This window comes from Urocitellus parryii, chromosome 10, assembly GCF_045843805.1.
Source record: "Urocitellus parryii isolate mUroPar1 chromosome 10, mUroPar1.hap1, whole genome shotgun sequence".
Lineage (NCBI taxonomy): Eukaryota > Metazoa > Chordata > Mammalia > Rodentia > Sciuridae > Urocitellus > Urocitellus parryii.
The window spans coordinates 88634651-88660040 of record NC_135540.1 but is presented as its reverse complement, the minus strand read 5'-3'; the positions used below and the strand labels follow the sequence as shown (position 1 = coordinate 88660040).

The following is a 25390-nucleotide window of genomic DNA, read 5'->3' as shown; positions in this document are numbered from 1 at the left end:
ATTGCATGCTTGCTTATACATCTGGGCTCACATCAGGAAAAGGCTAATTTTGGCCACTGACTTCAAATAAATATCACCAGTCTTTGTAAGAGGTTAAAAGAAAAATTCAAATTTAAAAAAGAAGAATTATCTTCTCTATTTAGAAAATTAGAACTGTTTCCTTTTTTCTTTTCCAATATTTCTGGCTTTTTTTGTAAAGTAGTTTTCTCTAATGGAAATAATTCCATGAGCAAATCTTCTTTAACTTTCGTTCATTTGTGGCCTGAAAGACAAGGCTGATATTCCCTTTCAGGACTCTGAGTCACTGAAAACAAAAACAAAAACAAAATAATAAACAAAAAGAATAAAAATAATAAGAACTCCTGTCTTTCTAATTTATTCTAGCCTCTTCTGTGCATAATTATTTAAAATAAGGTTGTAGAAAATATATTCCTTTTATTATAAAACTTCTCTTGAGTATTTACTAGTTTCTGTACCCGTATGTGTCATGGAGCATTTTGATTGTCTCAGTTATTTAGTTAAGTTAAATAACTGACTTATTACTAAGGCCATATCTGTGATGGAAACATGGAACTTGTTAATATCTATTTTAGTCATTATTGTTGCTATGCTTTTTCTCCTAACTTGGGTTTGAGGCAAAAATCAGACTTTTTTTTTTCAGACAGTTTCAAAAGAAATAGTAGCCCTATGAAATGTCTCTTTGTGTAAATGTTTCATTGCCTTTAGATTAAAAAAGCATACTTGGAATTAATAGTAGATGCAATTTGAATCTTAACTCATTTCCAAGCAAAATCACTGGGTTGGCTGCAATTTTGCAAACATCAAAACCCCAAATTTTGAAATAGGAAATAGCAGATAAAGAGCACGGTAATGAATAATAGGTACAAATTATTTAAGCTGTTATGTAAAAATTTGTTAAGATATGTTACATAATTTTAATGAATTGACAATGTCTTGTGGAGAAAACAGTTCCAGATGGCTAACATATGCAAGGGATCTAGTCAAACAATTTTTTTTGGCAAGAATCTTATGGTTTTGTAATCAGCTGGGAGCCAATGAAATACAAAGATGAATCTAGTTAATATTCTACAATTATTGGTTAAAGAAGTATATTAGGGCTAATTTCCCTGCATTCATCATACTTTTTCTATCAATCCCACAAGCCTTTGGCACAATGAAGTGGGTAACCTTTATTTCCCTTCTCTTTCTCTTCAGCTCTGCTTATTCCAGGGGTGTGTTTCATTGAGAAGCAGGTAAGAATTCATTTTTTTCTATTGTACAACTTTTCTTTTCCTAATAAAATTTCAGTTCGCCCCGCATATTTAAATAATTAAGTTTTACTTTAGCATTTATTTCTACAATGTGATGATTTTTTTTGGTAAATCCTTATGTGGTTTTTTAAGTAATATAGTTCAATTATCTTAAGTAGAAACAACACTGTGAGAACCACTTAGTGAATGTAATTTCTTTTCTCTCATGAAGGAATGCCAGGCAGAGTGACTTATACTTCATAGAACAGAGAAGAAGATAGGATTCACATCTATCTCTAAGACCTACATAATGCACCTTGCTTTATTTTAAAGTAAAAAAAAATCCTGTGTTATTAATATTATAAATAGGTTTCCATTTGTATTTACTTTTAAATTGTCTTCCCAGTTGCTGTTCATAGGCAGCACAAGACCATTAGATCTTATTCCCATTAGAAAACAAATTTATGAATATTTAATGATATGTAAAATAATATTCTTAATGATTGAATAATTCTTCTTTAAATGCAGAATTAGTTCACCATCCTAAGACTTTCTGCAGTAATCAGAGTCCAATATTTTGAAGCAAATAAATAACCTAAGTTAAATGAAAAGAAATAGTAGAATCTAATTAATTGTTTTCTTCAATACTTAAGCATATCTTGTGTTTTTTTCTCTCCTTTCCCCTAGACAAAAGTGAGATTATTACTCGATTTAAAGGACTGGGAGAGCAACATTTCAAAGGCCTGTAAGTTAAAATACAGAAGGGTCAAATTTAATGTTTCTGATTTGCACTGATTATTACTCTAAAGGTCTTATATTCTCTTGTCATCAGGGTCTAAATTCCAGAGCAGTGTTGCCCCATAGAACTTTATGCACTAATGAAAATATTCTGTATCAGTCTAATATGATTGCCACTGGTCATATGTGGCTATTGAGTACTTTAAATATGCCAAATGCAGTGGAGGAATAAAATGTCAAATTGTATTAAAGTTTAGTTAAATTGCATTTAAGTGTGTAAATTCAAATTAATTTAAAGTTAAATATAATTTTCATTAAGTTAAAATAATTTAAATATATAGAGTCACATATGGCTAATGGCTACTGTATTGGATAGTTAAAATCTGGAATTATCATACTACTCAGAAACTCTGGTAGAATGATGGAAGGAACTAACATATGGTTCTGCTGGCAGCTCACTTACTAACTCCCCTTTGCATAGCAAATTGTTCTGTGGTTTCTTGGGAACATTTTAATATTTTTGAAATCTAGTAAAAATTGATAGTCTATTTTTTAAAGATCATTACCTTCCTACAGCCTAGTTTAATGAGGTATGCATTTTTGTTTTAAATAACTCAAAGGACTTCTGCAAAGCCTACTCTTGACAATTAGATCTAATTAGTACACAGTTGTTTGTTTTTCTTATGTATGTGCATCTACTAACATGCACTCATACATATTTGGACATGGTGGAAATACTATCCTTCCTGTCTAGGAATGTGAGCCTGCTTAGACCGTACATAATACCTCATATGAATAGGCTTCCTGTATAATTATAAGAAAGATATAGAAAACATAGACTTTAGACACAGATGTGATTTGCTCTCTAGCATAACAACTTGTTTTATATCAAAATTTTATTGTGCTACATATTTCTGTTTTTATTTTATTTTATTTTTGTGTGTGTTTTGTTTCAGGGTACTGCTTACCTTTTCTCAGTATCTCCAGAAGACTGCATATGATGATGTTGCAAAATTCACAACTGAAGTGACTGACTTGGCAAAAGCATGTGTTGCTGATGATTCAGGGGCAGATTGTAACAAACCACTTGTGAATTCTGATTTTGAGGACTTTTTTTTCCCCTTTAAGTTATTATGAGTATTTCAAAGGAAAGATTCTTTTAAAACATTATTATTAAGTAACAGAATTTGTAAGCTACACTTAAAAGTTTCATATGGACTCATGTCATTCACTGTTACTTTGGGGACCAAGATGTTGTGGGTACACCCACAGTTTTCAGAACATTTCCTCATTGAGACCACACATGACAGTCGCTGTGTATTTAAATGGCAATTTGCATTTGTAAGCATCTCTTTTCAAAATTAGAAGTTTGGTTTCTTTTCATAGAGGCTAATGGTGATAATATATTTTTGTGTATGTATTAACTTTGTTTTATTGTGGTTAGAACACTTGACATGAGTTCTATCTTCTTAAGATTTTATGTGTGAAATACATTATTAGTGACTAGAGGTACAATATTATGCAGTAGATCATTATGAAGCCAGATTTAAAGTTAGGTAGTCATTGTAGTTAGGTAAATCGGGTCTAATATCGAGTGAAATCTAAGATGGAGGCCATGAGGATGAATTCCCGGAAAAGTTGAGCAACTCTTGAAATGTTAATGAAGTCCAGGAAACAGCCCCCAGTAGATTTGAAGATAGCCCATCCCAAAGAAATGTTAATGAACAGCCCCAGCAGATTTGAAGATAGCCCATCCCAAAGAAGTGTTAAGTCCTTCCTGCCCAGATTACTTCTTTGGCCCACCTATGTCCCACCCCTTGGGCCTTCCCACCTACATTCCATCACCGAAAACTATAAAATGGAGAGACAACCGCACTTCCAAGGATTCCATCTCTTGGGTCCCCTTCTTCCTCTGGGAGAAGTCTTTTCTGCTGTCCTTTAATAAACTTCTAATTTCTACTCTGGCCTTGCCTCGGAGTGCTTCTCTGGTGTTATTCTTCAACATCGGGGAAGCAAGGACTCGTCACCGGTCAACAGTGGTAACAATTAAAGTTTATTCATCTTGCTTAAGTGAAATTTTATGCCATTTGACTAGTAAAGCCCATTTCCTCCTTTTCCTAGCCCCTGGCAGTCATCTTTCTATTCTTTGATTCTGTGAATTTGGCTATTTTAGATCCTCATATTAACAGAATCATCCAGTGTTTGTCTTTCTGTGATTGGTTTATTGGACTTAGCACAACATCCTCAAAGATTATCTACATTAATTCCAATTTCAGAATTTCCTTCTTTTAAAGGACGAATAGTATTCCCTTGTATATAGATACTACATTTTATTTATCCATGCAATCACATTTTCTTTATCCATTCATTTGCTGATGGATACTTCAGTTATTCCTATAACTTAACTATTGTAAATAATGCCTGACTGAATTTAGGAGTGTTAATATCTCTTTGAGGTAATAACATGATTTTTATATTCAGAAAGCGCCAACTGATTTATATGCTAACTTTATTACCTGGGTGAAATAACAGTAATATTTTTTCATTATTTTTTCTTTTTCTTTTTTCCTTTCTTTCTTTCTCTCTTTCTTTCTTTCTTTCTTTCTTTCTTTTCTTTTCTTTTCTTTTCTTTTCTTTTCTTTTCTTTTCTTTTCTTTCGCGGGGGGATTGAACCCAAGGCTTTGTGCCTCTGAGACAAGCACCCTGTCAACTGAGCTATACTTCCAGGCCCCTAGGGTCATTGATATTTTTAAATATAATAAAAAAGCAAGGTACTCAATGTCTCTGAAGAACTTGAACGTTTGCTTTTCCAAATACATCTTCAAAATATGAGGTCTATGTTTCTCTCACCACTCAATCTATATATACCTCTCTGTGAGATAGGCTAGTTTTTGTCATTTATTTACTTTGTTTTACTGCTCTTGTTTATCTCTGGATGTATCACTCTTTACGGCAGAATAAGTATTTTAACTTCCCCCAATATTCTAGTTCTACATATTAATTTTTAAAATTGCATTAAAAAATAAAAAATTCTGTCTAGACTAGTGTACTTTCCCCAGGGTTACAATGACTTATATAATAAAAATGAATGAGGAGTAAAAAGATTTACTTAATGGGTGATGTACTTTGAGACAAATATTTTTATAATGAAAAATTCTATATTTTAATGCAATAACAATGTGCAGTAGATTTATGTTACTCCTTAATTTTTAAATGGTGTCTCCTAAAAAGCTGGGTCTCTCAGAAAGAAGTATATTAAATGAGAAAGTATCTGAGTACTTCCTTCTTCAGATGAATTCACCTGTTGCACTTCAGGCTAGTTTCCCTAGTGACAGGTAACAAGCAGAGAAAGGTAACATTCCTTAAAGTCATCAGCTCTCTTTTTGTCCTTCAGTTTTATTTATCATAAGTAATATTGTGGCAGTTGATTTTTATGACAATTACACATAGATAGTCAAATCAAGGGAATTTAATGGGGGAAGTGAATTTTTGTATAATATACTTTTTTGATGGTTAAATTTTTTATAAATGTATTAATTTATTTTAATTAGATATACATGACAGCAGAATGCATTTTGATTCATTGTACACAATTGTAGCACACCTCTTCATTTCTCTGATTGTACTCGATATAGCATCGCACTATATGTGTGGTCATACACGTACCCGGGTAATAATGTCCATCACATTCCACCATATTTCCTGTCCTCATACCTCCTCCCCACTCCACTCTCCCCTTTGCCCATTCAAAGTTCCTCCATTTTTCCCATGCCCCTCCTCACCTGTTATGGATCAGCATCCACTTATCAGAGAGAACATTAGGCCTTTGGTTTTTTGGGATTGGCTTACTTTGCTTAGCATGATATTGTCCAACTCCATACATTTACCAGCAAATGCCATAATTTTATTCCAATGCTGAGAAATATTCCATTGTGTATATATACCAAAGTTTATTTATCAATGGATATATATTTATCCATTGATAAATATATATCCATTATGTATTTATACCAAAGTTTCTTTATCCATTCATCTATTGAAAGGCTTCTAGGTTGCTTCCACAGTTTATAGTGAATTGAACTGCTATAAACATTAATGTGGCTACATTACTATAGTATGCTGATTATAAGTCCTTTGGGTATAGAACAAGGAGTGGGATAGTGGGTCTAATGGTGATGGGTTTAAAATTTTGTATTTAAGATTATTTATATTTAAATTCATGTTTCGACTCATACATTAAAATTACACATATTCACATACATGATATACCACACATATTTGCAATATAGATGATTTTATCACCAAGCTTTATCTGTATGTTAAATTTTTATAGTGTTCTTTGGCAATAAAGAAAATAAAATCCTGCCCAGTAATGTGTAGGTTGCTCTCTTTCATTTAGGATACTATCTTTGGAGAGAAAACATGCACAATTGCCACTCTTCGTGATACCTATGGTGAGATGGCTGACTGCTGTGATAAACAAGACATTAAGAGATACCATTGCCTTGTAAAGTATAAAGACAAGAAACTCAATCTCCCTCCACTTTATCTAAAAAAATACTGATGCTATGTGCGTTACCTTTGAAGAGAGTATCCAGAAGATTTGGGGACAGTAAGTTATCTATGTTTCAAAATTAAAAATTAAGGAATAAGTCAAAACTCATTACAATAAGTATCATACCACAAACCATTTCCAACATTAAGACTTGGAAGTTTTGATCTCATGTTGAGTTTTAAAGAAAAAATATTTCACACCATGAAATTCAACACAACCAAAAATATGATCAAAGATAATTGATCTTGGGGGCTTTGAACATGGCGGCCGGCGAGGAAGCAGCGACTCCAACGTCTCCACTTTAACGGGATATGAAAGACTCATCGAAACAGCTGCAGCCTAGCTACGGAGGAACTTCTAGCATAACTTCCTTAAGAGGAGAGCTGCCGTGAACTGGTAGGTTTACTCGAAGTGATAGGTTGCCCCAGAGAAGTGGATCTTGGAAGACCACGCGGGCACAGAGGTCTAGTCCCGCAACCATCAGCCGCTCCGGCAGGCGGCTCCCCCTGGAGGCCTAGCTCTCGCCCTGGGAGAAGCGGCCCCACCCGCCCGCTTCCTAACCAGGCGGCCACAGCTACTTAGCAATAAAGGTGCCCACGTAGCGGGTGCAGAAGTTAAGTCCTGCAGACGCCAGCCACCTTTGCAACCCCCGGGAACCCTGAGTGGCTTGGCCCGCCCCGCCCGAACTGGCAGTCCTCCGCCATACGGGCTCCCCCGGGAGGCCTAGCTCTCGCCCTGGGAAAAGCGGCCCCACCCGCCCGGTTCCTAACCAGGCAGCCACAGCTACTAGGCAATAAAGGTGCCCACGTGGCGGGTGCAGAAGTTAAGTCCTGCAGACGCCAACCACCTTTGCAACCCGCGGGATCCCTGAGTGGCTTGGCCCGCCCCCGCCGGAACCGCCAGTCCTCCGCCATACAGGCTCCCCCGGGAGGCCTAGCTCTCGCCCTGGGAAAAGCGGCCCCACCCGCCCGGTTCCTAACCAGGCAGCCACAGCTACTTGACAATAAAGGTGCCCACGTGGCGGGTGCAGAAGTTAAGTCCTGCAGACGCCAGCCACCTTTGCAACTCGCGGGAACCCTGAGCGGCTTGGCCCGCCCCGCCCGAACCGGTGGCAGGTGCAGAAGTTAAGTCCTGCAGATGCCAACCGCCTTTGCAACCAGCGGGATCCCTGAGCGGCTTGGCCCGCCCCGCCCGAACCGGCAGCGGGTGCAGAAGTTAAGTCCTGCAGACGCCAGCCACCTTTGCAACCCGCGGGATCCCGGAGCGGCTTGGCCCGCCCCGCCTGAACCGGCAGTCCTCCGCCATCCGGGCTCCCCCGGGAGGCCCAGCTCTCGCCCTGGGAGAAGCGGCCCCACCCGCCCGGTTCCCAACCACGCGACCGCAGCTACTCGGCGATAAAGGTGCCCCCGCAGCGGGTGCAGGAGTTAAGTCCTGCTGATACCAGCCGCGTTTGCAAGCCGCCGGCACCCAGTGCGGCTTGGCCCGCCCCGCCTGAACCGGCAGTCGGCCTCCACCATCCGGGCTCCCCCGGGAGGCCTAGCTCTCGCTCCGGGAGCAGCCCCCTGCAAGCTAGGCGAACCTTCGACCCATCGGGAGGTTAGGCCCAGCAACCTGCGGAGTGATAGAGGTGCCCCTCGTGCCTGCTGGGTAGGCGGACCTTTGACCGACCAGCAGAGCAGACCTAGGGCCTGCCAGCGTGGTAGACGGATCACACCAATTGGAGGAGGATCACAGCCACTACATGCCCTGCAAGGGTGATTATTCAACTATACAAGAGCAATATAAATAAATAGAGGGAAAATTTCAAAACACAACAGTTGCACCAAGCAGAAAGAAACGCCAGCAGTATGAAAAGACAAGGAAAGAAAGGACCACAGGCAATGCAGGTCAACTCAACTTTAGAAGAGGTAATAGGTGCAACAGATGGAATGTCAGATAGAGAGATCAGGATATACATGCTTCAGATGATCTGGAGTCTCAAGGAAGACATGAGACAGCAAAATCAGATAATGAAAGATCACATTGACAAACAAATCCAGGAAGTAAAAGATCAATTTCACAGGGAGATAGAGGAAATAAAAAACAAACAAATAGAAATACTAGAAATGCAGGAAAAAATAAACCAACTTAAAAACTCAATTGAGAATACTACCAGCAGAGTAGATCACTTAGAAGAGAGAACATCAGACAATGAAGACAAAGTATTTCAACTGGAAAAGAACATAGACAGCTCAGCAAGTCTGCTAAGAAACCATGAACAGAACATCCAAGAAATATGGGACAATATCAAAAGACCAAATTTAAGAGTCATGGGGATACAGGAAGGCACAGAGCTCCACACCAGAGGAATACACAGCCTATTCAATGAAATAATACGAGAAAACTTCCCAGACTTGAAGAATGAGACAGAATCCCAAATCCTAGAAGCCTACAGGACGCCGAATGTACAAAACCATAAGAGATCCACACCTAGACACATTATAGTGAAGATGTCCAACATACAGAATAAGGAAAGAATTTTAAAAGCTACAAGGGAAAGGAAGCAGATTACATTTAGGGGTAAACCAATCAGGATAACAGCTGATCTCTCAACACAGACTCTGAAAGCTAGAAGATCCTGGAATAACATATTTCAAACACTGAAAGAAAATGGGTTCCAACCAAGAATCGTGTATCCGGCAAAATTAAGCTTCAGGTTAGAAGATGAAATTAAAACCTTCCATGATAAACAAAAGTTAAAAGAATTCGCAGCTAGAAAACCATCTCTTCAAAAAATCCTTGGCAAAACATTGCAGGAAGAGGAAATGGAAAATAACATTGAAAACCAACAATGGGAGGTAGGACAGTAAAGGGGGGAAAGTAGTCAAAGAGGATAACAAATCAGGTTTAGTAACATCAACAAACAAATAGGGATAGAAGTACAAACCATATCTCAATAATAACCCTAAATGTCAATGGCTTAAACTCACCAATTAAGAGACACAGGCTAGTAGAATGGATCACAAAACAAGACCCAACAATATGCTGTCTACAGGAGACGCATCTGATAGAAAAAGATATCCATAGACTGAAGGTGAAAGGTTGGGAAAAATCATACCACTCATATGGACAGCGGAAACAAGCAGGCGTGTCCATACTCATATCTAATAAAATAGATTTCAAGCCAAAGCTAATCAAAAGGGATAAAGAAGGACACTTCATACTGCTCAAGGGAACCATAAACCAACAAGACATAACAATCATAAATATATATGCCCCAAATAATGGTGCAGCGGTGTTCATCAAGCAAACTCTTCTCAAGTTCAAGAGTCTGATAGACCACCATACAATCATCATGGGAGACTTCAACACACCTCTCTCACCACTGGACAGATCTTCCAAACAAAAGTTAAACAAGGAAACTATAGAACTCAACAACACAATTAATAACCTAGACTTAATTGACATATATAGACTTTACCACCCAACATCAAGTAGTTACACTTTTTTTTCAGCAGCACATGGAACCTTCTCAAAAATAGACCATATATTATGTCACAGGGCAACTCTTAGACAATATAAAGGGGTAGAGATAATACCATGCATCTTATCTGATCATAATGGAATGAAACTGAAAATCAATGATAAAAGAAGAAAGGAAAAATCAAGCATCACTTGGAGAATGAACAACAGGTTGCTGAATGACATATGGGTTATTGAAGACATCAAGGAGGAAATTAAAAAATTCCTAGAGTTAAATGAAAACACGGACACAACATATCGGAATCTATGGGACACATTGAAAGCAGTCCTAAGAGGAAAATTCATTGCTTGGAGTTCATTCCTCAAAAAAAGAAAAAACCAGCAAATAAATGATCTCATACTTCATCTCAAAATCCTAGAAAAAGAGGAGCAAAACAACAGCAAAAGAAGTAGAAGGCAAGAAATAATCAAAATCAGAGCTGAAATTAATGAAATTGAAACAAAAGAAACAATTGAAAAAATTGACAAAACTAAAAGCTGGTTCTTTGAAAAAATAAATAAAATTGACAGACCCTTAGCCATGCTAACGAAGAGAAGAAGAGAGAGAACCCAGATTACTAGCATACGGGATGAAAAAGGCAATATCACAACAGACACTTCAGAAATACAGAAGATAATCAGAGACTATTTTGAAGCCTTATACTCCAATAAAATAGAAGATAGTGAAGGCATAGATAAATTCCTTAAGTCTTACGATCTGCCCAGATTGAACCAGGAGGATATAGACAACCTAAACAGACCAATAACAATAGAAGAAATAGAAGAAACCATCAAAAGACTACCAACTAAGAAAAGCCCAGGACCGGATGGGTATACAGCAGAGTTTTACAAAACCTTTAAAGAGGAACTAACACCAATACTTTTCAAGCTATTTCAGGAAATAGAAAAAGAGGGAGAACTTCCAAATTCATTCTACGAGGCCAACATCACCCTGATTCCGAAACCAGACAAAGACACTTCAAAGAAAGAAAACTACAGACCAATATCTCTAATGAACCTTGACGCAAAAATCCTCAATAAAATTCTGGCGAACCGGATTCAAATACATATCAAAAAAATTATACACCATGATCAAGTAGGATTCATCCATGGGATGCAAGGCTGGTTCAATATACGGAAATCAATAAATGTTATCCACCACATCAATAGACTAAAAAATAAGAACCATATGATAGTCTCGATAGACGCAGAAAAAGCATTCGACAAAGTACAGCATCCCTTTATGTTCAAAACTCTAGAAAAATTAGGGATAACAGGATCATACCTCAACATTGTAAAAACAATATATGATAAGCCACAGGCCAGCATCATTCTGAATGGAGAAAAACTGAAGGCATTCCCTCTAAGATCTGGTACAAGACAGGGATGCCCTCTCTCACCACTTCTGTTCAACATAGACCTCGAAACACTGGCCAGAGCAATTAGACAGACGAAAGAAATTAAAGGGATAAAAATTGGAAAAGAAGAACTTAAATTATCACTATTTGCAGATGATATGATTCTATACCTAGCAGACCCAAAAGGGTCTACAGAGAAGCTATTAGAGCTAATAAATGAATTCAGCAAAGTGGCAGGATATAAGATCAACACGCATAAATCAAAGGCATTCCTGTATATCAGCGACAAATCCTCTGAAACGGAAATGAGGACAACTACTCCATTCACAATATCCCCCCCAAAAAATAAAATACTTGGGAATCAACCTAACAAAAGAGGTGAAAGATTTATACAATGAAAATTACAAAACCCTAAAGAAAGACATAGAAGAAGACCTTAGAAGATGGAAAAATATACCCTGCTCATGGATAGGCAGATCCAACATCATCAAAATGGCGATATTACCAAAAGTTCTCTATAAGTTCAATGCAATGCCAATCAAAATCCCAGCTGCATTTCTTGTAGAAATAGATAAAAGAATCATGAAATTCATATGGAATAATAAAAGACCCAGAATAGCAAAAACAATACTAAGCAGGAAGTGTGAATCAGGCGGTATAGCGATACCAGACTTCAAACTATACTACAGAGCAATAGTAACGAAAACAGCATGGTACTGGTACCAAAACAGGCGGGTGGACCAATGGTACAGAATAGAGGACACAGTAACCAATCCACAAAACTACAACTATCTTATATTTGATAAAGGGGCTAAAAGCATGCAATGGAGGAAGGATAGCATCTTCAACAAATGGTGCTGGGAAAACTGGAAATCCATTTGCATCAAAATGAATCTGAATCCCTATCTCTCGCCTTGCACAAAAGTTAACTCAAAATGGATCAAGGAGCTTGATATTAAATCAGAGACACGGCATCTGATAGAAGAAAAAGTTGGTTATGATCTACATACTGTGGGAGCAGGCTCCAAATTCCTCAATAGGACACCCATAGCGCAAGAGTTAACAACTAGAATCAACAAATGGGACTTACTCAAACTAAAAAGTTTTTTCTCAGCAAAAGAAACAATAAGAGAGATAAACAGGGAGCCTACATCCTGGGAACAAATCTTTACTCCACACACTTCAGATAGAGCCCTAATAACCAGAATATATAAAGAACTCAAAAAATTAGACAATAAGACAACAAGTAACCCAATCAATAAATGGGCAAAGGACCTGAACAGACACTTCTCAGAAGAGGACATACAATCAATCAATAAGTACATGGAAAAATGCTCACCATCGCTAGCAGTCAGAGAAATGCAAATCAAAACTACCCTAAGATACCATCTCACTCCAGTAAGATTGGCAGCCATTAGGAAGTCAAACAACAATAAGTGCTGGAGAGGATGTGGGGAAAAGGGCACTCTTGTTCATTGCTGGTGGGACTGCAAATTGGTGCAGCCAATTTGGAAAGCAGTATGGAGATTTCTTGGAAAGCTGGGAATGGAACCACCATTTGACCCAGCTATTCCCCTTCTCGGTCTATTCCCTAAAGACCTAATAAGAGCATGCTACAGGGACACTGCTACATCGATGTTCATAGCAGCACAATTCACAATAGCAAGATTGTGGAATCAGCCTAGATGCCCTTCAATAGATGAATGGATTAAAAAAATGTGGCATTTATACACAATGGAGTATTACTCTGCATTTAAAAATGACAAAATCATAGAATTTGGAGGGAAATTGATGGCATTAGAGCAGATTATGCTAAGTGAAGCTAGTCAATCTTTAAAAAACAAATACCAAATGACTCCTCTGATATAAGGGGAGGAAACAAGGACAGGGTAGGGACGAAGAGCTTGAGACGAAGATTTTCATTAACAGGGTTGAGAGGTGGGAGGGAAAGGAAACGAGAAGGGGAATCGCATGGAAATGGAAGGCGATCCTCAGGGTTATACAAAATGACATATAAGAGGAAAGGAGGGGTAAGACAAGATAATTCAAATGGAAGAAGTGATTTACAGTAGAAGGGGTAGAGAGAGAAAAGGGGAGGGGAGGGGAGGGGAGGGGGGATAGTAGAGAATAATACAGACAGCAGAATACATCAGACACTAGAAAGGCAATATGTCAATCAATGGAAGGGTAACTGATGTGATACAGCAATCTGTATACGGGATAAAATTGGGAGTTCATAACTCATTTGAATCAAACTGTGAAATATGATGTATGAGGAACTATGTAATGCTTTGAACGACCAACAATAAAAAAAAAATAAAAAAGTAAAATAAAATAAAATAAAGCTGTTGGAACACAAAAAAAAAAAAGAAAAAGAAAACATCCATATACCAGTAAAACCCATTCCCTTGCTTGCATTACTTGAATTTCTGTGAATTAAAAAGTTATATCCATACACCAGCAAAAAAAAAAAAAGATAATTGATCTTGAAACAGGATATGATCCATATTAAAATTTGAAATATGCATATTTTAAAAGATTCTGAAGAAATATATAGTTATTCTTAGGATTGATTTCATTTTAGTCAGCAATATTATATCACCCCAATTTAACCATTTATATATGATTTACATACATGCATATCACAAATTCATCCTTTCTTTTCACTGACTTAAAGAATGACAAAGACAAGGCTATCAGACACAAATTGAGCTTCAATGGTAAATTATGTTTTTGGGTTTTGGAAGCTCTGGGGAGAATGTTGATTGTAATTGTTTCTGTAATATTGTGTGGTATGGAAAAAGTGACTTACTATTATCCTTTTTTAAATGTTAGGCTTTTATATGAAATTTCCAGAAGACATCCTTACTTCAGTGGCCCAGAACTCATTTACTTTGCTGAAAAATTTAAAAACTATCTGACAGAATGTTGCCCAACTGCTGATAAAGGAGAATGCCTGACCCCAAAGTTATTTCCTAAAAAGAAGAATAAAAGAACCAGTTCATAATACAACCTCAGATTTTGAACATCTTGTGGCTGGCTAAACCTTAATCTCCTAAAGAAAATCCCCTCCATGTTCAAAAGAGCCTTCCTTACTCTTATGTTCCCCAAAGAAATTTTATTCTCTTTGAAGGCCTCTCCTATTCTTCCTTCCTCCTTCTGAGCTTTACCAGTGCTGATCTGATGGAGGGAATCAACATAGTTAAATGCCTTGCTCCTCTCTATGGTGAGGATCTCTATAGTGAAGTGTTTGTCAAATTGTACAGCAAGAGCCCATAGTTTTGTTTTCTTTTTCATGAGATTTTTTGCTGAAGAGGGAATTCAAAATTGAGTATATTACTGCAACTAGAAGCAAGAGCTCATTTATCCCTTCCATACGTATTTATTGTGTGCCTCATTCTGTTTTCTGAGGAGTTGATTGATGTTGTCAGAGGAGGGACTTACATGGATTATGCACAAAACTAAGAAGTCGGCTAAATTTTATGTTTGAGAGATATTAAGGTTCACTTTCTCTTTCAGAAGCCTGTTCTCTGGCAATGTGTCTATGCTGGTTTTAACTACTCAGAGGCTTCCATTATGACGAGGCTAATTTTTCCTTTTACATAGCAAAATAATTATTTCCCAAAGGGAGTATGTGGGAATTTAGATTGAATGTGGCATAGTCTCATCTGAGTTTATGAAGTAGTGTTTTGTACAGAAATTTTCTTTTCTGCATTTTTTTCAAACTGCTTTCTTTCTGTAGATTGAGTGTATGAGGAAGATAATACTGCTTTTTTCCACCAAATATAAATTCAAGTGTAGCATTATTGAGAAATCCGGAGAAAGAGCTTTCAAAGCATGGTAAATATTTTTTAACATAATTTGTGAATTTATAAAAATGTAAAAGTGATAATGATTCCATTGACAAAAGTATACATTTATGTGTCATTTCTCCCAGTGCTTACAAATATAGTTTGTTGTTGTTGTATAAAAGGTAGAAAATTCTTAGAAGTTAAAATCATAATATAACTAATAACTTCCCATTATTTTCTGTCTTATTTTTCTATGTTGTTAAAGAATTTGGAATACATCATATTTTTTGTTCTAAAAAGAAAGACATATAAATTCTACTTTTTAATTAAGACTAAGAATCTCACTCTAATAGTCAATTTTTTAAATAGAGCTCTAGTCAGTGTCTTTTATTTAACTTTATTCTGAAGCATCTACTTCTCTTGTTATGTCCTATAATTAAATTCAGTCACCAAGTAAGCCTAAGTTACTACTTGTAGTTTCGCCTAGCTCCAACTCTGGTCTTCATCTTGTATTTTTGCTTGGGCCTCTGTTTTTATACTATTTAGTTGATTCTGGGAACATCCTTCAGTATCTGACTAAGAAAAATATTACCTGCCCTTCTAACCCCTCACTTGTCAGAAAATAATGAGTCAATAGAACAGGAGATAAAATTAAAATAATAGACATGCTTTTTAGTAACTGTCAGTTGAAATGTCTTTGCTTATCATTGTTACTGTCCAAACCATAAAAAACAACCAAAATAATAAACAAAATGCCCCTAACGTGAACCAATGCACATTACACAGGCAATGACTGGTTCTGGGAAAGAAGTCTCTATTTCTGTATTTAGACAGCCCTGAAATGATTTTGGAAAAGAATGATGACAATAGCCTTTTATATCTTGTCATAGAGCTTTGAGGCTGTGCTGGATCAATTTCTTGGTAAAAGTATGTTTAATAAAAACTCCATCATTATGTAGATGTTATGAAATTAGTTTTCTTGAAGAATTTTAGTAGTCAGGAAAAATGGTTTTAATGAAGGAAAAAAGAGTAACTGGAGTTTGTGTGATATTTCTCAGTTGTAAAATATTTTCACATGTATTATCTAATTTAATCTTCAAATTAGTTCTTCAATTTAGCATAATGTTGTGACACTGAGAAGGCCAAAGCTCAGAGAAGTTAAGTAACTTGCCTAGGTATTACTGCTAAGAAGATATGAAATCAGATCTGGAAGTCAGAGCTGGGCTCCGTACCTCATGCCCCTCATACTGTTGCCCCTTTCAGCATTCCTCTTTGATTGTTGATTTTATACATCATCAGCTTTCCACTCACCACACATTGTTTTTAAATTTTTTTTTTCTTATAATATTTTTTTAATTGTCAATAGACCTTTATTTTATTTATTTATATGTGGTGCTGAGAACCGAACCCAGGGCCTAGGCAAGTGCTCTACCACTTAGCCACAACACCAGCCCCCACCACACACTCTTAAAAAGGTAATTTGAAGTAAACAAGGAAAAAAAAAAAGATCACCATTTGGTTCAGCTCTAACATTAAAATAACAAATGAATTTAAAAATTTTTCTATAGGTTAGTCTGTTTTGAATTTTTTTTTGTTATAAATAGCATTTCATAGGGCTTTCACATTGCCTGATAATAATATATTGATGGGGGGATTTCCTTTTCAGGGAAGTAGCTCATCTAAGCCTGAGATTTCCCAAAGCTGACTTTACTGACATAACCAAAATGGCAGCAGATCTTAACAAAATCCACATGGAATCCTGCAAGGGTGATCAGATTGAATGTGCACATGACAGGGTAAAGAGCCATTAATTTTCCTTTTTTAGCTTACATTCTTAAGTGGGTAGAATAGATGTACTTAGCATCATTGGAGACAACTGGCTGTAGTTTATGTGGTCTTCTGGGCTTTCATTTGCTCCTCTCCAAGCTTTCCTTTCTCTATGGTACTTTCTTGTAAACCCTACTATCCTAATTACTAAATGACCTGAAAAACTCTTTCACCTATTTGTAACCTTTTTCAGTCATATTCTGAGAATCTAGGCTGAAAGTGAAGGAGAACAGCTGGTTGCTAACATATTTGTGGTTGGGGAAGACTGGGTTGGAGAAGGGCCATTTTTCCTCAAGAGACCTTTGGAAAGGATGCATTTTTCCCCTCTATGTTGTCTCCTTTCATTAAGTGTTTTCCCAAACATGATCTCTTTCCCCAAGTTTGTAGTATTGTCTCTCTTTCTTCAAAGATTAAAAATAATGACCATATATCAGAATCTTGAGCTTCCAGATTTTAAGAAATTTAAGACAGTATGATATTCTACACATATAAGCAAAACTCATGATTGTCATCTTGACTCGTTTGTTAAAAAATCTTTCATGCTTTACTTAGTTATTTGGTTTCAAAATGCCTGCATTTACTTTGAGGGAAATATTTGAAAAAGTAGCATGGAGTTTTAATTTAAAAAAACAAATGCCTCAACAGTAGGAATATAAAATTAATAAATAGCTGAGATTAATTAATTATAATAAACAAACAAATGATAACTGGTTTCTTGGGCTGGGGATGTGGCTCAAGTGGTAGCGCGCTCGCCTGGCATGCGTGCGGCCCGGGTTCGATCCTCAGCACCACATACCAACAAAGATGTTGTGTCCGCCGAGAACTAAAAAATAAATATTAAAAAAAAATTCTCTCTCTCTCTCTCTCCTCTCTCACTCTCTCTTTAAAAAAAAATGATAACTGGTTCCTAACTAGTGTATTTTGATCAAGTAGGTGTGTTTTAGTAGCTTAGAGTCTCAGAAATACTGACAGAGGATATATGTTCATAGAAGACACATTGGTTGTGAATGAACGAATACAATGAATGTGTCCTGCCACATCAAAGTCTGGAGAGAAAGTGTAGCAATGCCAATTTATGTTGAACAATGTTGACCTCCTCACAGGTAACCCTTTTCAAGTACATTTGCGATAATCAAGATACAGTCTCCAAGAAAGTGGGAGAATGTTGTGCTAAGCAGGAGTTGGAAAGATCCCACTGCATTGCTGAACTGGAAGAGGATGACAAGCCTGCTGACTTTCCGTCAGTAACAGCTGATTTTGCTGAGGATAAGGATGTTTGCAAAAACTATGCTGAGGCAAAAAGATATCTTCTTGGGCACGTAAGTTAGATGAGGAATTAGCCTTTCATAGCTCTTGATTTAGGAAGATCATGATTTTTGAAGATATGCTAGGCTTTCCTTTTGAGTTACTACATTTTCCATGTTGCCCAGGATGCTTCTTTGATCCATTGTTTCCCAGTCTTTAAAGGTTAAAAAAATTAAATAATTTCATACACTGTCATTCAGTAAATATTCATGGTAAAAGTTCAATGTTCCTTACTCCTTAGGAACATTGCTAGAAATATTTCTAGAAATATTTTTTATGTATACAAATTATGTATATAACATTTATTTGTTCAATCATTCATTGAAAGGCTACTTCTTAAATATCTAAAATATATATGAACTTATATTGCCTATCATCTATCTACTCATCTATCTCTATCTATCCACCTGTGTGTTGACAGCAAAGATATATAAAAAGAAGTATAGAATATAACACTAGGAGTTTCATACTTGGATGAAAAGGCTAAAAGTTCAGTAGTATGACAAGACAGTTAAATAACAAATGATTATATATGATCAGTAAGAATGATAAGTTTTACAATTTTATTGTTGGATTACACTAGCTACTTTTGCACTAAATTATATTTACTAAAATGATGTATCATATAAGATTTCAATGATATAAAGAGGAAAAAGAAAATTTCAAGAATATATCTTTGTCTAGGACAATACTTTTGAGATATAATACAAATCAAACTATAAAATACATAAAAATTACAGGTATGATTTATGATATATTTAAGATGTGTCAGGCAGTATATGTTTTGCACACATTGTGTCATGTATTTCTACTCATAATCTAACACATGAGATGAATGTTATTATCATTCCCAATCTATAGAGGAGGAAACTAAGGCATTTTAGTATTAATAAGTTGCCTAATGTAATAGAGTAAAATAAGTGGCAGAACCAGAAATTGAGCTCAAGAAGGAACCCAAGTCTTTTGCCACTAAGCTTCACTGCATGGGATTTAGTGAAATTCAGACCCTGGGGAGATGAATTACACTTGGAGTGAGTTAAGTACATATTCTTTCTCATTGGTTCAACTAAATCTATGTTTCTCTTATTTAGGTTTGTGTATGAATATTCAAGAAGGCACCCTGAGTATGGTTCCCTCTTGCTGCTGAGAATTGCCAAGGCATATGAAGCCAAACTGGAGAAGTGCTGTGCTGAAGCTGATCCTCCTGCATGCTATGGCAAAGTGGTAGGTGTCCTGCAGGAAAAGAAGAATACAGCTCTTTGCTGATTCTAATAATGAGAAAGAAAAACAATGCAAGACTAAAATGATACACAGTACAATTTTTAGATCTTTTCTTGAGATGGATTCAGTTCTGTGCTCTTAAACATTTTAGAAAAATAGCCTTAAATAGAATGGTTAATAAATTTTAGAACAGTTGGTCTGGAAAAGAAAGATATAAAGACAGTAATCTCTAATTTCACAAAATCTTGGCCATCATTTCTTTGTTTTCCATGTTCCTGAGAACCAAATAAGATCAGGTAAATTTAAATGTCAATTAAAAGAGATGTAACTTAGATATGAAAAAGGTTAACCTGACCCAAGATTATATCAAGTACTGGAGGTAATATCTTAAGGGAGGTTATGAAACTTATTTCTTTAGAATATTTAAAAATCTTTTTGAGAAGGTTTAGGAACTGTTTTACAAGATGATAAGTTAGAATACACCTGTTCTGGAAGATTTTAGGGTGTCTACTAGTATATGTTAAAGGTTTAAAAACTGTTATAGAATCAGAGAAAGACTTTCTTTCCTCTACCAAGAAGCTGCTGTATGCCAGGCACTGTCCTGCAACTGATGCTGAGGGCAACATTCCTCAGAGAGCTGAGGATCCAACTGGGGAGATGGCCTAATAATAATAATAGTAATAATACTCAGGACCAACATTTATTGGCCTTTTACTATGTACTAGGTGCTATTTTAAATTCATTAGCTTAGTTGATTCCCAGCGTAATTCTGGGTGGTGAGCACTATTTTTACCTCTATTGTGAAGATGAGGATTCTGAATCTCAGAACTGGTAACTAAAGCTGCACCACTGGAAAATGAGTCAGGTGGCCTGGCTCCAAAGCCAGCCACTGATCTCTGAGGCTGAAGATTCTTAACTACGTGCACTATACAGTCTTGTCAAATAAGAGAAACAATTTGATGTAATGGGACAGATGTGGCACTGAACATCTACTCATGTGGCTTTGGGCAGAAAGAAGGAAGGGGTAAACAGTGACCAGCATCTGGTCCTCAGAAGGATATATAAATGGAGTCTTTTATGTTCCAGTTTGTGGAATTTGAGCTTCTTGTGACTGAGCCTCAGAATATAGTCAAGCAAAGCTGTGATCTCTATGAGCAGCTTGGGGAATATAAATTCCAAAATGCGTAAGTAGTTTTGTTTATTTGTTGACTTTTTTTCTTGACCAATTTGCTATTATTTAATACTTCATATATAGGCTGCCTAGCATATGAGTTTTAATAGCAAAGACACACATATATTTCTTTTTTTTAGAGAGAGAGAGAGAATTTTTTAATATTTATTTTTTAGTTTTTTCGGTGGACACAACATCTTTGTTTTTTTTTTTTTTTTTTTTTTTAATGTGGTGCTGAGGATCGAACCTAAGCCATACGCATGCCAGGCGAGCACACTACCACTTGAGCCACATCCCCAGCCCCAAACACATATATTTCTAACCTCTCTTTATCAAGAAAGTCTGGAGAGTAGAGAAAATATAGTCAATGGGATGCAGAGACCTCTATTTGTGTACAGTTTTTAAAAATGGTCTCTTGATTAAAGGATAGTCTGTGAGTAAATGAACCCTAGCAGCATTTTACAGAGCAGGAAGTAGTAGGCCTTGAATAGCAGTAGTTCAAGAAGTAATATAAGAGCTGAACACAAAAACATGACAAAAATATGGACTTAGATAATATGGGAAATTGCATTCCTATTGGTCCATTGGTGGGAAGAGTGGATGTTCAGAAGATACATTAGACTTTGATGGTCATGACCTTGTTTTCCTGTGGAATTTCCCTCCCTAGAAGAGACAGAAGTGCATGCTGAAGTAATGTCCCCATTTAAAAGGCCCTTATGTGTGGAGGAAAAGTCAAGAAAGAAAAAGTGACACATGGTTCAGTAGGAATTTATTGTGCAGTTTATATACATTGTTAGCACTCTTTTAACTATAGCTCAGGGCTAACAATAATGAATAATACATGGATTCTTCCATTAAGTAGATTACAGTCTTACATTGACTTTACATGGTGATTTGGATTCTTTATAAGTGATTCTTACATGCTGGATAATATGACTTGTTCATTGCCTATATTATCACTTTCAATTTAATCCTTGCACCATTCCTATTGAGGCAGGTATATTTGCTCCCATTTTTCACCTACATCTTTTAAATTTATCATAGTCCTGATTTATGTTATACTCTTAAAAGAATTTAATGAAACGAAGATGCAATAATAAGTATACTAATGCCACTGGATTGTAATAAAGTAGCTAACCTTCCTGAGATTATATGGTGCAGGTGGTATTCTAAGCCATGTTTAATAAATGGTCAGGATAAAGTCTTTTTCTGACACTAAGCCATCATCCTGAAGATGAAGATAATTTTTGGTAGCAGGTATTGGGGATTGAACGCTGGGGAGCTTTACCACTGAGCTACAACCCTATTCTTCAAAAAAAAATTTTTTTTTTTGAGACAGAGTTTTGCTAAGTTGTTTAGGCTCTCACTAAATTGCTGAAGCTGGCCTCAAAATTGTAATTTTCTTGTCTCAGCCTCCTGAGCAACTGTCCTGCATAACTGCACTTGACTTAGACAAACATAATTCTATGAATGACAAATAAGAACACATTAGTTGATTTTAGTTTTATTTGAATTTTCTCTACTGATATACTGTATTATAAAAAGACAGTTACTTGTTTGTCTAAATACACATGGACTTTTTTTTCCCCAACAGACTTTTAATTCGTTACACTTAGAAAACACCCCAGGTGTCAACTCCAACTTGTGGAGGCTTCAAGAGATTTAGGAAGAGTGTCCGACAAATGCTGTAAGCTTTCTGAAAAACACAGAATGCCCTGTATTGAAGACTATGTGAGTCTTTTAATATATAATAATTTTTAGTACTGACTTCTCATCTTATGAAATTGACAAAGCTACCTTTCAGAGGCAGGAGTGGACTAACTTGTGAACTTGACTAACAGGAATGTATCTGTGTGTAAGTATTTTTGTATACGTGTGTGGTGGTGGCAGTCAGAACTTGGTCACCTATATTATCCTGACTACCAAAGTTAGAATTTAGATAAGATCTCAAAACTTAAACTTATTAGTTTTTTAAAGGATCCCCGAGTTTTCAGTCTTCTGGTATTTTCTAAATTTTTACTTTCTTTGGGGTCTCAGTTTCATATGCCAGTATAAGACTCCTTCATTCCTATCTAACACAGATACCAGGACATATCATCTCCAATTATTTTGATGAATTATTTTCTTATATTACTCTTCATATGTAGACTTACTTATAAAAGAGACAACTTTAAAGAGTCCCTAATGTTAAGTTCCAAAAGTAGTCATTTGCTTCCTTTGGATTCATTGTTAGTAGTTTGATATGTCACTTCTTTGGGTGCGTGGGAAAATGAGTGTTCATGGAAAACCTTCAATTTTACCTCTTTTGAATTTCTGCTTTCCTTCCTGTTCTTCAGCTGTCTGCAGTCCTGAATTCATTGTGTGTATAATGCATGAGAAGAATCCAGTGAGTGAGAGTCACCAAATGCTGCTCTGAGTCCTTCCTTAACAAATGGATATGCCTTTCCGCTCTACAAGTTGATGACACATATGCTCCCAAAGAATTTAATGTTGAAACATTCACCTTCCATGCAGATATATGCACACTTCTGGAGACTGAGCAACAAATCAAGAATAAATGTGAGCAGTATTTTATTATCACATGTTTGTATTCTTGATAATGAGAACTGTTAATTAAAAGGAGCAAACTGTCTCATGTAATGATTATATTCCTTAGAGGAAAGTACTTAAATATTAGCCTTATTAAGTTGATAAAATTGTCAAGAAAAAAATGAATGGCTTTTTCCCCTTAGAGGGCAAAGACTATATTAGACTCTTACCTGCATCATAGTGATATTTTGGATGAAAACCATAGTAGAATAAGATCATAGGCTAGGTCCAGTAGAAAAGGATGAACATTTAACTGATGAATTTGTGTCCAGAGCAAATTAGTTGTATAAATCACAGGGGAATTTATTTCTAGGCATGAAGGGTACTCAAAATTTGTTCTAGAGTGACTCCACACGTGAGACAAAACCCTGTAATGTGACTTTTGAGAATGACAATTGAATAAAAACATCTAGAAAATGTGAGTTTTGAAGCTTCACTCCCCAATGCACAGGGTGAGAATAGCATGAACTTTAGCAAGAGAAAGTTGCTGTCATCTCTGGTGGCCTGTAATCATGGTTAGGAGTTAAAAATAATAATACAAAACCTATTATTCCCACACAACGCACTCTCTGTATCTATTGTCTTTTCAGATGTCAATGAAGGAGAACCACTGCCTTACACTTGTTTGGACAGTCTTAACTCTTGTAAACTCCCCATAATTAACCTTTAATAGGACAAATTTCACAGACCAACTTTAAAGATTTTTATAGAAGAAGATTTTACTGAAATTCAAGGTCATTAAAAATTTAGGAATTATTTAAAACTCTTTAATATCTGTAAAAGTCAATGTGACATAACTTCTACAATTTGAACGTCTAAATGCTATGACATATGCTTTCTGGAGATCTACTGAAACTATGTAAAACATCGAGTGATTTGCACTGATTATCTTATTTGATCCTCCCACCAGCCCTAGTGAATCGGATTTTATTATCCTCACATGAGGTTAAAATGGTTTGCCTGACCTCAAACCCAGAGCTGCCTGGCTCCAAGATCTATAATCTTTTTTTTGGTACTGAAGATTGAACCAGGGGTGCTTAACCATTGATCCATATCCCCAATTCTCTTTTATATTTTATTAAGAGACAGGGTCTTGCTGAGTTGCTTAGGGCCTCACTAAGTTGCTGAGGCTGGCTTTGAACTGAGGTCCTTCTGCTTCAGCCTCCTGAACTGCTGGGATTACAGGTGTGTACCATGGTGTCCCACAAGATTCATAATCTTAAATGATGGCACTGATATTCTTATTGTCTTAATTTTTCTTTGTGTCATTAAACTTTTTCTTGCTGTGTCTTTCATTTTCTGTTCAAATGCAGAGCACTTGCTGAGCTGGTGAAACACAAGCCCACAGCAACAATGGATCAACTGAAAACCGTGATGGGGGTTTCGGAGCTTTTCTAGAAAAGTGCTGCAAGGCTGACGACAAGGAGGCCTGCTTCTCCGAGGAGGTGCTGGAGATGCTTTCATTTTAATATTTCCAACTTTCATTTTTGTGCATTTGGTCAGGTCAGAGGTTAGGGATTTAGGTTTTGAAAGATGCGTGGAACAGAGATCTTATTCTATGAACAATTGTCTTACAAAATGAGTTTAGTAGTTCTTGGTTTTATCTCCTGCTGCACCGTGGCATACTATTAAATTTTTGTAATGTCTCTTCTGTTCTAAATTTGTAATCGGTATAAATAGATAGACATATTTATAAGGCCTAAAATGTTTTGGCCAGTAAAGCAAAGCATTAATTTATTTAAACATTTTTCTGAAAAGTGCTGGTTTCTCCTTTAATTGAATTTTATAAGTTAGTAGAGGTGGGAATGAACATTTAAATATCAAAATCATTTAATAGTTACCCCTATGGCCTGACTCTCTCTCTCTCTCTCTCAACCATCTCAGGATGGTTGTTGCTGAACTTCCTTGTAGTGATCCTGGTAGTAAATGACAATTGCATGTACAATCACTTTATAATCACTTATTTTTTGTATAACCTGCTATTTTTGTATTCTATGGTAATGCTAATATTTTCTCAACATCTGTCATTTCTTTGTATTCAGGACCCAAAATTGGTTGCTGCAAGTAAAGCTGCCTTAACATAA

At 36.3% G+C, this 25390-nt stretch overlaps 1 pseudogene; it reads left to right on the top strand.

Moving 5' to 3' along the window:
• Positions 1-1174: 1174 nt before the first annotated feature.
• On the top strand, positions 1175-25390 carry LOC113192426 (albumin-like; annotated as a pseudogene).